We start from the raw sequence: 17,067 nt of genomic DNA, 5'->3' as shown, positions 1-17,067 counted from the left end.
GGGGAGGGCAGAAGCCCGCTTCCGCCTGGGCCTCTCCACGCCCGGGGATGCGGGCTCCGGTCGACTTTGGGGCTTGGAGGAGCCCCCGACCCTCGGGAGTGGGGACGCCATCTTCTCGGCTGGATTCCCCCCTCCCCCGGCCCTGGAGAAAGCTCCTTGGCCCCAGCTTCCCGGGAGCCTGCGCCTTAAGTGATGGGGAGGGGTCTTCACCGCCTCGAGGGTGGGACGTACCCTGTCTGGAGCATGGTATGCACCCCCGCCCCCTCGGTTCTGGGACTGCTCCTTGATTATTCCTCGCGGGACCGCGGGGCAGGAAGCGCGACGTAATTTGGAGTGGAGAAGCAGTTGTTGGATTATTCGGGGCGAAGTGAGCCTAGGTTTCATGGCCGTGCATGGCTAGTTCCATCTGGATGCCCTTATTTTCCTGTTTTGGTCTAATGAATTTCACTTGCCTCTTGTCCCAAACAAAAGATCTGAGAAGTCATTGGGGAAAACTGCAACATGAACAAAACCATTCTTGACTTGTCCACTGTAATAGACCAGCTTGTGCATTATTTGCTTCTCTTGTGCAGAGCACGTTATTATTATTCTTTTTAAAACGTAGTTTTATTTGTAAGTAATTTTGGGATAGGGACTGGATCTGTGATTTAATTTTTAGTTTTTGAGTTACCGAAGGTTAAGTGATTACTGAATGTGTGTATATACTTTGATTTCATTCATTCACTTAATGTTTATTGAACCGGTCCTAATGTGTAACTACAGGTTGGGGAAATAGCTAGGTGTAATATAAAATACATTATGTTGTTCTTTAGTTGTTTTGAGTTGATTTCGACTTTTCATTTAGGGTTTTCTTGGCAGATACTGGAGTGGTTTGCTATCTCCTGCAGCTCACTTTATGGAAAAGGATACTGAGGAAACAGGATTAAATGACTTTCCTAGGGTCACACAATAAGTGTGCCAGATTTGAACTTGGAAAGATTAGGTCTGCCACTAGTTATTGATCCACCTTGATTCCAAAAGCACACTGTATACCTGGAGCCGGAAGATCTGGGTTGTTTTTGTTTTACTGACAGCTATCTATGTTCCTTGTAATCTATGTGACAATTGGCAAGTTACTTCCTGTGGATAAACTTCAAGTTCCTCATCAGTCACATGAAGTACATAAATGTTTGCCTTGCTCACCTCACAAACTTTGTGAAGTTCATATAAAATCATTTTTATGGAAGTAGCTTATTACACAGTGCTATACTCTCTTCCATCAAATGCCTTCATATCTTTGCAAAAATCTAGTCCTGATACTGGTGCTGTACTTTATGCTGGGCAGTAATAAAACAAATGTAGTCAGGAATCCTTGCTCTGACTTTTCATTACGTTCCTATATTTACTAACTGGATAATTATTGGAAAATAATTTCATCTTTATGATACCAATGTTCCTTCTCTGCAAAATGGGAAAGTAGCCACTTGTTTCTTGGGATGGTTGAGATTAATCCATTACAAATGCATTTATACTTTAGAGTACATTATAAATGTTAGCAGATAATGAAGATAGAGAAACTGAGCTTAAATACTATCTTTTTTTCCCCCCTTTGTAAAATGAAAGGATGAGTTTAAATGATATCCTAGATCAGTACTCTCTGAAGTAGAGGCCAGGCCCCCACTTTGGGGTTAGAGTGATCCTTAGAAAGTACTTGAATCGACCCTCTCCTCCTCTTTTAACAATTTAGAGTGAGGAATGGAGTTCATCCATTCTCACTCCTCCATGACAGCCAATCATGGGGTTGGCTATGAAGCAGCTTTCCTTTAGCACACTCCTATTCCACCTCTTCCTATATCTTAGAAGCTTCCCTACTTCTTCCTGTAGGCTACAGGTTTAGCGATCCCAAGCACTTGTACCAGTAGTTTTTCAGGCAAAATATTTCAATTTCCCCCCTAGCATATCCCCACTCTGCCTTCCTAGATCATTTCTGGACAGTGTCAGTTATAGTGCAGGTTATATGTACTGGGGCAATGACTGGTCCTGGCCATGGTTTCCCTCCAAATAATCTTTTTTTTTAGTAACAATATTTTTAGTGAGAGCAAAAAAAAAATGTGTACCATCAGCAAATAATGTTATTTTCAAAGTATTGTTTCTCTTTAATCTTGTTCTTTTAAATTTTTTTGTATAAGTTTTATAATTTAAGTATTACAGTACTACATGTATAATTTATAAACATATTTGGGGGAAATGTGCCCAATTACTTTACTAATGAAATGCTTCATCATAAAAGTTTGGGGGCGAATGATCTAGAAGAGATGTGCAGCAGTTTGGTACAATAGAAAGACCTCTAGATTTGCTGCCAGAGATTCTGAGTTTAAATCCTACCATTTTATACAGATTATCCATGTGCCCTTTGGCAAGTGAGTTAACCTCTCTGAGACTGTTTCTTCCTTTGTAAAATGGGAAGGTTGGATTAAATATACTCCTTGGTTATTTCTATCTCTTTCTATTAGCCTGTGATCACTAAGGTCTTTTCAGCTCAGTAAGCTTCTGTGGTTCCCTATTGCTTACTAGATAAAGGTCAAGCTCTTTAACGCTACATTCGAACCTCTTATTAACTCGTTGCTGCTTTACCTATCCAGACTTCGCTCACACAGTTGTGGAAAGTACTCTGCATTTTGACTTAGAAAAGTTGGGTTCATATCCTGACTCTGTTACCATTTTCTTGCATCCATGTAAGTTGTTTATACTAAGGACTTTGGACTGATTGACTTGTGAGGTTCCTTCTCCCTCCATTGCCATCTTATATGCTTGAAATGACTTTCTCTATCTCACCTTGCCCTCTGTTGACATTCTACCTATCTTTTTTTTTTTTTTTTTTTTTTTTAAATAGGCAATGGGGGTCAAGTGACTTGCCCAAGGTCATGCAGCTGGGAAGTGTCTAAGGCCAGATTTGAACCTAGAACCTCCCCTCCCTAGGCCTGGCTCTCAGTCCCCTGAGCTACCCAGCTGCTCCCTACCTATCTTTTAAGACTTAGTTTAGATAGTTACCGTTCTTCCCCTGCTGTAGGCGGTAATGTTTTTTATTTCTTCCTGTGAACCTCACCTGATATTTGTTTCTATCATGTAATTAGCATGTGTGATTTTGTGTTCTCATACCATGTGTAGGTATATGTCTTCCTCCTGTCTTTCCAGATTGAAAGTCTCATGAGGTAGGACTCTAGCTTATCTAAAAGTTTTGTATTTCTCTCAGTTCCTAGCCACAAAATAGGTGTGTAAAAATATTAAAATTGAAATTTAAACATTATTAATGCTATGTGGCAGATTGAGATGGTAAACAATGTAGACAAGGATTGTAGAGGCAGGAGGTATTTTCATTTTATTTCCATTAAGTTCACTATTTTTGATGAATTAGAGGTAAAGGATTTTAGAGAAAGATTCTAGGTTTTAGTATCTTGAAAAGAATATTTAAATAAAAAAAAATAAACTAATCTTATGTTTATTGGGATCTTGACCTCTGGCATTGAGTAACTGAATTCCATTAAAGGAAGCTTTGAAAAACATAGCCTTCTTATTTTTTAAAAGCACAACTAAATGGTTGTGTTATCACTTTTGACAGGAGTTTGTCTTTTGATTTCCAGTTTTATGATTGACTTATCTCAGTCTCCTGTATTACACATTAGTCACTTGAATCTCAGGTGAGGTGATTAACAGTTGATAAAACAATTTAGATATTAATTTGGAGTAAAAGTTTTAAATTGATCTTAGATAAGCCAGTTGTAATTTATTTGAAACCTAATGATTAATTATGCCAATGAAATTGTATAGATGAATTATTTCATTGACTAAAGTTTTGTATACTTTTCTTTTAAACTCTTACCTTCTGTTATGGAATTAATACTGTGTATTGGTTCTAAGGCAGAAAAATAATAAGGGCTAGGCAATGATCACATAGCTAGGAAGTGTCTGAGGCAAGATGTGACTGTAGAACCTCCTGTCTTTAGGCCTGGCTCATAATCCACTGAGCCACTTAGCTGTCTCCTAAAGTTTTGTATACTTTTTAAGCAGAGAGTTTAAATCAATCAGATTTTTTTTTTTTTCTGTTACTCTTGCATCTATAATAAAGAAAAATAAAGATGCTGGATTTCAAATCATCAGCTCCTTGAAGATTAAGTAAGTAATAAATATCTGAAGCTGAATTTAGAACTGGAAGGGGCCTTAGAGATTAATTTTTTTCACAACACTCATTTTGTATTTGAGGAAATTGAAGACTAGTAAAGGAAAGTGACTTTTCCAAGGCAATATAAGTGACACTTCTGTGATCTTTAACTTGTGTTTTAGGGGAATTTTTGCATTGTGAAAATTTTCCAATAAGATACACTTAAGGAAAATTTTAAGCAAGAGCTTTTCCTTGATAGTATAGTAGCTTACCCTAAAACCCTGAATAAAAAATGTCATACTTATAAATGTCATAAGACTGGATTTTGAGCTCTGATCTTCCTGACTCTCTGCATAGTAATCTAGTTACTGCCCCTACAGGATCTAGCACTATGTCTCCCTTGTACATAGTCTGTTAAGTAGCTGGATTAGTATATGCTATGAATGTGAATTAAACATTATTTGAAGTGACCTTTTCAGAATGGTAGGTTGTTTTAAAATCCCTGACATGATAAAAATAGCATTTCAGTTGCAATGTTTCACAGCATTATCCATCTTAAACTCAATATGTCCAAAATTGAACTCATTATATTTTCCTCTAAACCTTTCCCCTTTATCCCCATCTTAACTATTACTGTAGAAGCTAACACTTTTCTCCTAGTCACTCATATTCTCAACCTAGGAATCATCCTACTTACCTCACTATCCCCACTAATGTGCTACCCCCCCCCCCCCCCAATATTCAAACTTTTGTCCAAGCATGTTGATTTTACCTTTGCAACAATTCTTGGATGGCACTTCCATGTCTCTGACACTACTATCACTCTAGTGTAGATGGGATTTGAAATCAGGTTTTTTGACTCTAAATATTTTCATTTTTTATGTGTGTATACATGTATAATATATATATATATATATATACAAATATATATATACCTTGATTGTATTTTTGTTACATTTTTTTCACTGTCTATTGTATTTATGTTATTGACATATTTACAAAATTGTAAATACTTTGCTAAAATAAATATGTTGATATTCTTTTCTACTTGCATTGTATTACATGTTTATAATTTATTACCAGAGGTTTTTCTTGTGCTTCAAAAGTGCTTTCTGGCTTTGGTTAATTTGGTTATCTTAAAGATAAAATCAGACATTTGCAATTTGCTTTTGGCAGAATGAAGTTTAAAAGTTATTTTTTCATTGTGGTTGTTATAGCTAATTACTAATATAGACATAGTTGAGTAAAGTAATTAGTTTTATATAACAAAAAATTTTTGTTTAGGCTTTGCCCTATGACTTCTGTAGAGTTGAAATAGAGCAATAAAACAAAAAGACATTTAAACTAAACAGCAAATTTACCAAGGACAGACTTCATGAATCAGAGTTTCACTTTATGTGGAGTAATTGTTGCTAGTTTAAAAAAAATTGTATTAGTCAATTTCAGGTGTCAATATATTATTAGAAGGAACATACAAGATCAAGCATACTTTACAGAACTGTGGACGTATTATTTATAGGCACCAATAAATTTCTAAAGGCAAAGCATCTTATTTAAAACAACCTTCTACTTAATGATGTTAATTGTTTTTCCTGATTTTGGGATCAGTCTGTTGTTTGCATTTGTATGTCCTGGACAATGATGCAATATTTTTCTGGCATAGTTGGGTAGTTGTCTTTGAGTATGTTTTCTAAGTAATTGAAGTTTATCCCTTTAAGAATTTATATTTTGGGGCAGCTGGGTGGCTCAGCAGATTGAAAGCCAGGCCTAGAGATTGGGAGATCCTAGGTTCAAATCTGGCCTCTGACAGTTCCTAGTTGTGTCACCCTGGGCAAATCACTTAATCCCAGTTGCCTAGCCCTTATGACCCTTCGGCTTTGGAACCAATACACAGTATTGATTTTAAGACAGAAGATAAAGATTTTTTAAAAAAAGATTGATATTTTTATTTGAACCATTTTATACTGAATTTTTCATTCTTGCTTATTAAACAAAGTATGTAGAATTGTGATTTTTTTTCCGTTGTTGAGTTAGAATCATAACAATGAATATAGAATCATAAATTTAGAGCTGAAAGGAAAGCCTAGACTAAGTTAATCTAATCTAAGTCCTCTATCTCAAGATGAGGAGAATACAGCTCAGAAATAAGTTACTTGTTTGACTTGGGTCACTTGTGTAGTGACTGGTAGAGCTGGAATTTGAACCCTTGTCCCTTGATTCTCAAATCAGTTCTTTTTTGGAATTACATCATTTCACCATAATGCTGTGCTGTTACTATAGTGATGTCTTGAAAGAACTGCTCTGCTTTTATAAATAATTTCTTTTTATATAGTTTAACTGTTTATTGTATTCTCTTATCAGCTTATCATTTGTTATAGTAAATGTCTTTTTTCTAGTATAACCTGAGAAAAGCTTTTAAAATTCTCAATCTTCTTACACAAAATTCTAACTTGCACTCTGAGTGAGTTTTCCTGTTTTTATTATGAAATAGTTGCAAGCATGAGCTTTTTGTGGCTGGATATACTATATATATAGACATGCTATTCAGTTTCAGTTAGATCTTCATAGTTGTTCGGGGTTCTTCTTATCTATCTCAGAAAGACTTCATCTTCTTAAAACTATTGTTTCAGACCTCTACCTTTTCTTAAACTTTCATATGTCTACCAGTTTACTTCATGGAGTTTTCTTATTTGTAAAGTAATATCAATAAAAATGAGAATCAAATAAAAATGGGGGGAAAGGATTAAAATTGATATTTAACCAAAACTACGAAAGTTCTCTGTTGGCAGAAATATGCTTTTGCTACCTAACTTACTGAAAAGCGGTGTCATTCAATATAAGCATTTATCTTTCCTTCAAAGATTTATTGCTGGAAGGATCCTAGAGATCATATAATCCAAATTCTTATAGATAAGTTAATCTGAAGTCCAGAGACATTAAATGATTTGTTTGTGTCACAGATGGCAAATAACAAGGTCAGCCTTTGAGCCTAGATTATGACACTTCATAAACTAAGGTTTTAGTTTTCTTTAACTATTGTATTTTTTTCTATCTTCTTTTTTTCTATTTCTATTGCATTTCAATTCTTGTAAAGCTCTAGAGACTTAGGTATCTTTTTCTTCTACCTGCCTGTCATAGAGGATGAGATGATCCTCCTTACTAAAGTGAATTTTTATAATTGTACCTTTGCCCTAAATCAAGTTGCTTCTTCTGTCATCTCCTCTTTCATTATTTTCCCATTTCTACCTTTATACTAGCTTTTTTACAGCTTACAAATTTGCTCATAGACCTACATCCTCGAAAAACCCTCACTTGATTAGCCCATTCTGTTAGCTGTTGACTAGATATCTATTGCTTCTCTTTTCATGGCTAAACTCCTTGATAATACCATTTACAGTGATTTACTCCTTTCCTCTAACTCTCAGTTTTCTAGTCTGGCTTCCAATCAATCTTAGATTCTGTTCATCACTCCTTTCTCTTTTACACCATCTTCTCTCTTGGTTTTTGATGACATTGTTTTCTCCTGATTCTTCTCCTGCTTCTGACTGCTCCTTCTCAGTCTTCTTTGCTAGATATTAATCTAGATCATGCCCACCAACCACGAATTATTCTCTTAAACTGTCCTAGATTCCTTTTCTTGTCTCTCAAATTGATTTTACTTAAGTTGAGTTTGGAGCATGTCACAAAACACACACACACACACACACACACACACACACACACACACATTCTTCTCCCCCCCAGCTACCTTTAGGAGCAAATATACAATTCTATTTTGGTTTTAAAGACCACCTTATCTCCTTTCTTCCTTTGCCCTCTTACACCTTACTGCCCTCTAGGTACTCTACTTACCAGTGACACTGGCTCCCTTGCTGCACTTGACCAAGACCCTCCATCTTTCAACCCCTTGCATTAAAAAAAAAAAATCCCTATCTTTTGCCTTAGACTCAAAACTGCCTTTTTTTTCAAGGTAGAAGAGTGGTAAGGGCTAGGTCAGTGTTGGCAAACCCTTTAGAGATGGTGTGTACAATCTTCCCGTCCCCCCATTATTCTAGACTGGAGAGGGAAGAAGTACTCTAATGGTCTGCTGGGCAGAGGGGTGGGGCTTGAGAAAAGTATCCTCAGGTATTGTACCATTGGGCTCCCCTGCCATGTCTTCTTGGGGTGAGGTAATTAGGTTTAAGTGACTTGCCCAGGGTCATACAGTTAGAAAGTATCTGAGGCCAGATTTGATCCCAGGATCTCCTGTCACTAGACCTGGCTCTCAATCCACTGAGCCACCCAGCTGCCCCTAACTCCATGAACTTTTTTGCTTGTCTCTTAGGCCTGCAGCTTTTTCTTCTTTTTCATTTCCACCTCCTAGTTTCCTTCAGTTCTCAGCCAAAATCTCACTTCCAGTGAGATTCTTTTTAGTGCCTTCCCTCTTAGGTCATTTCCAGTTTTTCCTTTGTAATATCTTATTTGGCCACTTATTTACATGTTATCTCCCTCATTATGCCCATGAGTTCCTTGAGGTAGAGAATTGTTTTTTGTCTTTGTATTAGTGCCTACAGGTAGTAGGCTCTTAATAAGTGCTTCTTATCTAGTCTGATATTAGGGGCAGCTGAGTGGCTCAGTGGATTGAGAGCCAGGCCTAGAGACTGGAGGTCCTAGGTTCAAGTCCGGCCTCGGACACTTCCAGCTGTGTGACCTTGGGCAAGTCACTTGACCCCTACTGCCTACCCTTACCACTCCTGGGCCAAGGACGGTCCCTAGCCCGGATGAAAGAGGAGGAGGGTTGGGCGTGGGGCTAGCAACCCCACCCTGTAAAAACTACATCTGCTAAAGAAACTGCAACCTAAAGTAGGGGCAGCTGGGCTAGCTCAGTGGATTGAGAGCCAGGCCTGGAGACGAAAGGTCCTAGGTTCAAATCCGGCCTCAGACACTTCCCAGCTGGGTGACCCTGAGCGACCCATTGCCTACTGGTTGTGGCCCTATGCTCCTAGAATGGAGTCCCAGGACAAAAAAAAAAAAATCTATTCTGAGAAGCTTTATTAATCATCCCAGATGGAACTTTCATCTTCAGTTTTCATCTGTAATGATTCCTTTCACTTTGTCTTTTAACTTTCTCACGTCTTCTCTGTGCTGAAAACAAAATAAAAAGAAAAACATGAATTTCCTTTGGCCCTACTATTCCTCTAGCAGTCATCCAAACTTTCACTTCTTCACAAACTTTTAGAAGTGGTAGTCTTCTCTAGCTTTTTACCATTCATTTAGTTTTTCAGTTTCTTTTACATAACTTTTTTTTTTCCAATTTCCAAATCTGTTACCTTATTTTAAAAATCCTCATTCTTTTTGGACATTTTGTTACATTTTATATTGCCCCCTGCAGCTTTTCTTCCTTGGATTTTATTACACTGTTCTTTTTTGGATTCCCGCTTCGTATATTAGACTTTTCTTTTTTTCTTAGATAGTTCTTCCCACACTTAAAATATGAGTATTTCTTCAGATTCTCTTTTACTATGTAGTGTCTTCTTTGCTAATCTTTTCTTTTCCCATGTCTTAACTATTCAGATACTTTTCATATTTTTGTATTTGCTTTCAGCTTCTCAGTTGAAATTAGTTTTGCAATTCTTACTGAATACTAACAATCTAGTTACCTTAAACTTTTTTTTTTCCCTAAACCCGTCCCTATTCTCAGTTACTTATTTTTGAAATTTTGGAGCCTTTTTTGACTTTTTCCTCTTTCTCATTCCACATCAACGTCTAACTTGCCAGTCTTGACAGGTCTACCTCAACATTATCTCTTGTAGCCTTCCTGTCTTTTATATTTGGTGCTCCTACCTTCATTCAGACTCTCATTACCTTTAAACTGGACTGTTATAATAGACTCTTTTTTTTTAATATATAATAGACTCTTAAAAAAAGGTTTTGTTAATGTATCACCATAGTTTCCCCTGTAGGATTTAAAATTAATGTTCAATACTTCAAGTATTATTTTTATAAAGCTTATTACCTGACAAAACAGAACCATGTGACTAAGTTTTTTCTACCTGCTCAAATTTCCCCACTCTACCAAAGCTGCCTACAGGAAGGAAAAGATCTATATCCCTTTTCCTTTCCAGAAAGCCACCACTTAAGAACAAATAGTAGTTTTTAAAATATTTATTCTTTTCCCAGTTAATAATTTTCCACATACATTTTCTGAAGTTTTAATCCAAATTGTCTTCTTCTTCCTCCCTCCTAAAGCTGATAAGCTTCAATCTGAATTATAATGTATTATCATACAAAACATATTTCCATATTGTTCATTTTCATAAGTGAATAATCATCTAAAACCCAAACCCCAAAATAAAAACCCAAATGAACAAGTGAAAAATTGTATACTTAAATTTGCATTTCAACTCCACTATTTTTTTTTTCTGTAGCTAGGCAGCTTTTTTTGTCATAAATTCCTCAGAATTGTCCTGGATCATTGAATTGCTGAGAGTAGCTACATTATTGCTATTACTATGTACAATATTCTCTGGTTCTGCTTTTTTCACTCTGCATCAGCTCATGTAGGTCTTTCTAGCTTTTTCCAAGATTGTGCTTATTGTGGATATTTACATATATAATATATAGTATATATTATATAATATATACATATATAATATAACATATATACAATATATAATATATACATATATAATATTTATATATTGTGCTTTCTTAGAGCACAGAAGTATTCCATCAGTATCATATACTACACTTTGGACATCCCCCATAAGTTTCAATTCTTTGTCACAGCAAAAAGAGCTGCTATAAATATTTTTGTACAAATAGACCCCTGCACTTTAAAAAATCTCTTTGGGATACAGATCTAGTAGTGGTTTTCCGGATGAAAGGGTATGCACAGTTTTGTACAGCCCTTTGAGTTCCAAATTGCCCTCCCAAATGGTTGAATAATTTTACAACTTATTCACAACAATGCATTAGTGTCTCAATTTTGCCACAGTAGTATTTTTAAAGACAAAAAAAGAAACAAAAAAGGATGAAAAAATGAACATAACTGATTAGTACATGAAATTATGAAGCACATGTGTATCTTCCTTTTCTGGGAAGGAGTGAGGTAGGAGGTGACTTCTGAAATTTCTCCTTTTAAGTCATACTTGTGTTATTAACATTTGCTTTCTGTTTTAGTAACAATTCTAAGACAGAAGACAAAGACTAGACCGTTGGGGTTAAGTGACTTGTCCAGGGTCACACAACTAGGACATTTCTGAGGCTAAATTTGAACCCAGATTCTCCCTGTTGTAGGTCTGGGGCTCTATCCATTGTGCCACCTCGCTGCCTTGTCTGGCTTGTTCTTTATAATTTTGCAACCCTAATCTTTTTGTGTGCTTTTTTTCCTGTTTATATTCTTGTAATCATTGTGTATATTGTTTTCTTGACTGTTTACTGTCTGTGAAAGTTCATGTAAATGTATTCGTGTTTTCTCTTTGTGTTATATTTGTCATTTCTTATAGCACAACAATATATTACATTCCTGCATTTTAATTTGGGTAGACATTCAATTTTTTTTATCATGCAAAATGCTTTTGCAAATATCCATGCATATCCATTGCTTACTTAGCACAGTGCCAGGCATATAGTAGGTGCTTAATAAATGTTTATTGATTTGTTGATTGGTGTTTATGACTTGATCTTATTAATGACCTCTTTGGAATATCAGCCTAGTATTGGGATCTTTTTCCTGAGGGTATAAATATTTTAGTCACATGATTTGCATACTACATACTATTATGCTTATCTTCCCTGAACTCCTCCAATATTGCCTCCTCCCCTTTTTGTGATCTTTGCTAATTTGCTGGGTGTCAGGGGAAACCTTAAGAGTTCTTTTGATTTGCATTTCTCTTTGTATAGCTACTAATGTTTGCATTTCTTTTGAGAATTGTTTTTCTCATAATAGTCTGCTTGTTTCTAGTTATTATTCTTTTTTGTTGTTCCCAGAGTGATTTTTCTAATGTGCCAATCTTACCCTTCCTTGTTCTTCACCTTTAGTGGTCTCTTCTAAGAAAACACTGACAAACTCCTCATCATATTCAGGCCTTCCACAGTCTGAATTCATTTTATTTTTATAATGTTATTACATATTATTGTATTTTGTGGTTTTGTGGTCTGTAGGTCAGGCCATGGACAATAAAAACTATTGATAAAAATTTAAAAATAAATTATTTTAATGTATAGCATTTTAACATGTGGCTATTTCTTTGAGTTAATGTACTCCCTATTATGTTGTAACCATTGGTCAGTTATTTCATATTGACATGCATAGCATCCTTTTGGACTACCTGCTTCCAGCTCACAAGACAGGCTCTTTAAAAGACAGCGACCCAAAGCTGAAAATACCCCACTGGGTTTATATTACTAAAGGTGTAGCTCACAGGCTGCCACTCATATTTTCCTTTCAGTAGTCAGCCAGAGGACAATATAAGTTCAAAGCAGGGTAGTTAATGGAATGACATAGTAGGAATAGAGATATTTGCCTTTTTTGGAGGCAAGGTCAGTTCAGATTTGATTGTCTTGTAGTCATTCTTTGCCTTTACATTATTGTGGGCATTATGTATGTTGTTTTCTGACAAGGCTTATGTCACTTTGCGTCAATTTGACATCTTTTCATGTAACTGTTTTGATAATATTTATCATATAAGTGCATTAATATTCCATTACATTCTCTACCACATTTGTTTAGCCCATCCCCATTTGATGGACATCTACTTTCTTTCCATGTCTTTGGTACCACCAAATGTTTTTTGGTTATATGTTGAGCTTTTTGTCATCAACTTGTAGAATTTCTGAGTCAGAGGCTAGATGTTTTAGTAATTTTATTTGTATAATTCAAAAATATTTTCAGAATTGTACCAGCTCACACCTCTACCAGACAGTGCATTAGTGTGTCTTTTTCCACGATAAAGATTTCCTCCAATATAGACTATTCCTATGTTTTCTCATTTGTGAATTTGCTAAGTGTTAGGTGAAATCTCAAAGTTGTTTTAATATCGCCTTTTTCTTCTTACTAGTGATTTGCATTCTTTCATGTGGTTGATAATAGTTTGCATAGTTATAAGCATATCATTGGTTGATAATAGTTCTTTTTTAGAAAACTATATGTTCATTTTATTTGATTACTTATATTCTGAGGAATGGGTTTGGGTTTTTATATTTTTCTTAGATGTCTATATATTTTTGATTCCAAACCTTTTTCAGAGCTATTTGATACAAAGATTTTTTCCAAGTCCCAGGTCTTCCCTTCTTAATACAAATGAGTTAATTTTATTTGTGCAAAGCTTTTAAAATTCATGGAATAAAAGTTACTAATTTTTATCTTGACATGTTGTATAAGCTGTTGGCCTACATCAGGGATTCTTTTGTATCATGAACTCTTGGCAGTCTGGTGAAACCAACTTGTAGGCTCTTCTCAGAATAATGTTTTTAACACATAAAATATGTAGGATTAAAAAGGAAACCAGTTGTGTTGAAATATAATAATCAAATATGTATATTCTGTAGTTGTACCATTCAGAATTGCTATACATTTATTAGCTCTAATTCTTCACCAGTTTCCATAATTCTCTGAGTTCCCTTTTGCCTGTCTTCTCTTTTGCTTTTCCATCTTTGAAAGAGGAACATTGAAGTCTTTTATTGTGTTACTGTTTATTTTTTGAAGTTTATTTTTTGAAGTATTTTTGAAGTTCATTTAATTTTTTCTTTTATGAATTTAAATGCTATGCCATTTGGAGCTATAAGTTTAATATTGATAATGGTTCATTGACTGCTGTCCACAATGTAATTTCCTTGTTTACATTGTGGATTTTAATTTTTTGGATTCATGTGATGCATAATACATTTTGTTCCAGTTTCTTAAGTTTCAATATATAGCTTTGCATTTTAGATGTTTTTCTTGTAAACAACAGATTTTGGGTGTCTTAGCCAATCTGTCAGTTTCATCGTACTGGATTGTTTAATTTATATTTAAAGCCCTGAGTTAGTTTTTATTTTCTTCCATTTGTGTCATGCCTTTTTATAAGTGTTTTTGTTCCTCTTTCTCTCTTATTAGTAGTTTATTCTTTTTATTAGTTTTGTTGAATTTAATTTGATGCAGCCTTTTTCCCACAGACTTTCTTTCCTCCATTCCCCAACTCTCTCATTTATAAACCTTTTCTCTGCTTTCAGAGTTTTAATTAATTTAAAAAATTCTTTCTTTTTAAAATTAGTTAATTTCCCCCTTCTTTTCCCTCTTTTAGTTAAGATTGTAATAAAAATTCCCTCTTCTCTCAAATTTCTTTTGCCATTTTTTGTACCTTTTTATAAGTATGATTTCTTTGCCTTGTCCTTGCATTAATTCTTATCTTTCTATCTCTTTTAAACTCTCATTCTTTTGAAGCCCAAGGTTTTTCCTCCAATAGGTGATCTGTGAATTCCTTCCTTCATTCCTTCCTGCCTTCCTGCCTTCCCTTCTCTTCCTTCTCTCCTTCCCTCCCTCCCTCCATCTCTTATCAGAAAAACCCTTGCAGGGAACAGGTATTAGAGGAATATAGTCAGATAGGAGGAGCTGAAGAACCTAGAAAAGTATTCAGGAATAGAAGAATAGCAGTGTTTTTTCTTTTCTTCTAAACCCTTACCTTCTGTCTTAGAATTGATTGTAAGTATCCATTTAAAGGCTCATAAGGGCTAGCCAGTTGGGGTTAAGTAAGGTCCCCAGGCCATACAGCTAGAAAATGTCAGATTTGAACCTAAGATCTCCTGTCCCCAGGCCTGGCTCTCTATCCACTGACCATCTAGCTGTCCCATATCAATATTTTATGAATATCTGTGATGATGAAAACATTAAATTAAGTATGGTTCCAAAGTATATGTTTTGCTTTTTTCCCCCCTTAAACTAAAAAAAAATATTTTTATATTTACATTGACTTTATTTCAGAGTATATGATACCCTTTCCTTATCTCTTATAACAAAGATTTTTGTTTAAAGAGGGAGGAAAAACAGTTTTTAGCACAACTAATCAATACATCAATCATGTCTGACAATATGTGCAGTATATCAAACCCATAGTTGCTCACTTTACAAAGAGGGTGGGAAGTTCATTTTTTCCAATCCCTTTGGGGCCAAGCTTAGTCATTAAAATGACACAATGTGGGGGCAGCTGGGTAGCTCAGTGGATTGAGAGCCAGGCCTAGAGACAGGAGGTCTTAGGTTCAAATCTGGCCTCAGACACTTCCCAGCTGTGTGACCCTGGGCAAGTCACTTGACCCCCATCGCCCACCCTTACCACTCTTCCACCTATGAGTCAATACACAGAAGTTAAGGGTTTAAAATAAAAAAATAAAATAAAATAAAAAAATGACACAATGTTCAGTTTCTTTTTTTGATCCTGTGGTAAGGGTTATAAAATTTATGGTTTAAAGTACTGAAGCCTAATAAGGCAATTAACCTCTCTGTGCCTCCTAGGCAACTTTTTAAAGCTGTGTTTAAGTTAAAAATGAATTGTGAATCAAGGAAGTTTCTAAACCTAGAGTTCCCCACACTCACAAAAACATAGGCCCATACCTGTGTGGGGAAAAAAAAAAAGCAGGTCTAAAAACTTCTTGTGTTCTCACTTTAACATTGCAGAAACTTTTTAAACTGGTAAAATTGTGTTTTAAGTACTGATAAGAGAACAAATTAATATTCTCTGTAACACATTTTCTCAGTTTAATTTGGATGTATATAGGATATCTGATTTGAGCCACCTTGTAACATGGGAGACTAAAGCAAATAATAGTGACATTTCACTTAATGGTATTTGACGCATTTCACTTGTAGGCATCTCAAAGGTATAATTTCAAACAGAATTACCTATACATTGTAATTTTTATCTGGTAATGGTTATCTACATAATTGGCTGTCAAAAATTCTTTCTCAAAAGCTGAAGCCATTCTTATAAATATGTTGCAAATTTATTTTATAATTGAAGTCAGGTAGTTTGTATGCTTAATGGAATCTGGAACTGGTTTAGATATGTGATCATTATAAAAATATCGACATATATTTTACTAAAAAGAATAAGCTTCCTTGGTTTTAGTGATTTAGAAAGTAGTCATAGAAACTTGGTATGTTTAAATAAAAGCAGAACTTCTTAAGAGGCTAGTTTTGGTCTTTAAATTTAAGACTTGACAGGTAAACTGCAGAGAGTGAAACCATTCAGTGTTTACTTGGAAATATTGTAGTTAAAATAGGGGTTGGAATTTCTGTTCAGATTCTTTTTTTAGTATGCAGTTGAACCACATTCTTTAGCTTGTGAGCCTTTGGCTTACTGATGGACTTTCTGCTTCATGCTACAAACTATATGTTATTGAAAAGTAAAAATTAGTCTTACAACTTTGTGTGTGTGTACCTACATGCTTACCAATGAATGAAAATGAGATATTATGAGATATTATGTCAAGTATTTTGCTTAAAGTGCTACATAAATATTAGCTTGCTATTATTTTATTTCTCTACTGAATAATTCTTTTGACTGATTCCTTTTTCCAATGCAAGTTGCTCATTATATAAACTCAAATTACATATGTAAGCTCAAAATATAAAAAATAAATAGACAAATATAAAATAATTCCATTCACTTACAAAATTTCTATAATTAATGATTTTATATAATTTTAATTAAAGAAATAATTTCAATAAAGACTAAAGTGGAGGATGGGAAAGGAGTCATGTAAAAAAACCATAAATACATGATACATTATATTTTAGAATTCTCTATTTACTTGAAACCTCAAAAATATAGTCAACAAAAGCCACCATTTTTTTTTTTTATCAACTTGTTTTTACAGAGTTTGATAAAGTTACTTTTTCTAATCAGGCCCTTCCTTGAGAAAATTTAGAAACTTCTAGATATTTTATAACTTTTGATGTATTTTTTAACCCA

Source organism: Gracilinanus agilis, chromosome 5 (genome assembly GCF_016433145.1).
Source record: "Gracilinanus agilis isolate LMUSP501 chromosome 5, AgileGrace, whole genome shotgun sequence".
Classification (NCBI taxonomy): Eukaryota; Metazoa; Chordata; class Mammalia; order Didelphimorphia; family Didelphidae; genus Gracilinanus; species Gracilinanus agilis.
Note: the sequence above shows the minus strand (reverse complement) of the source record.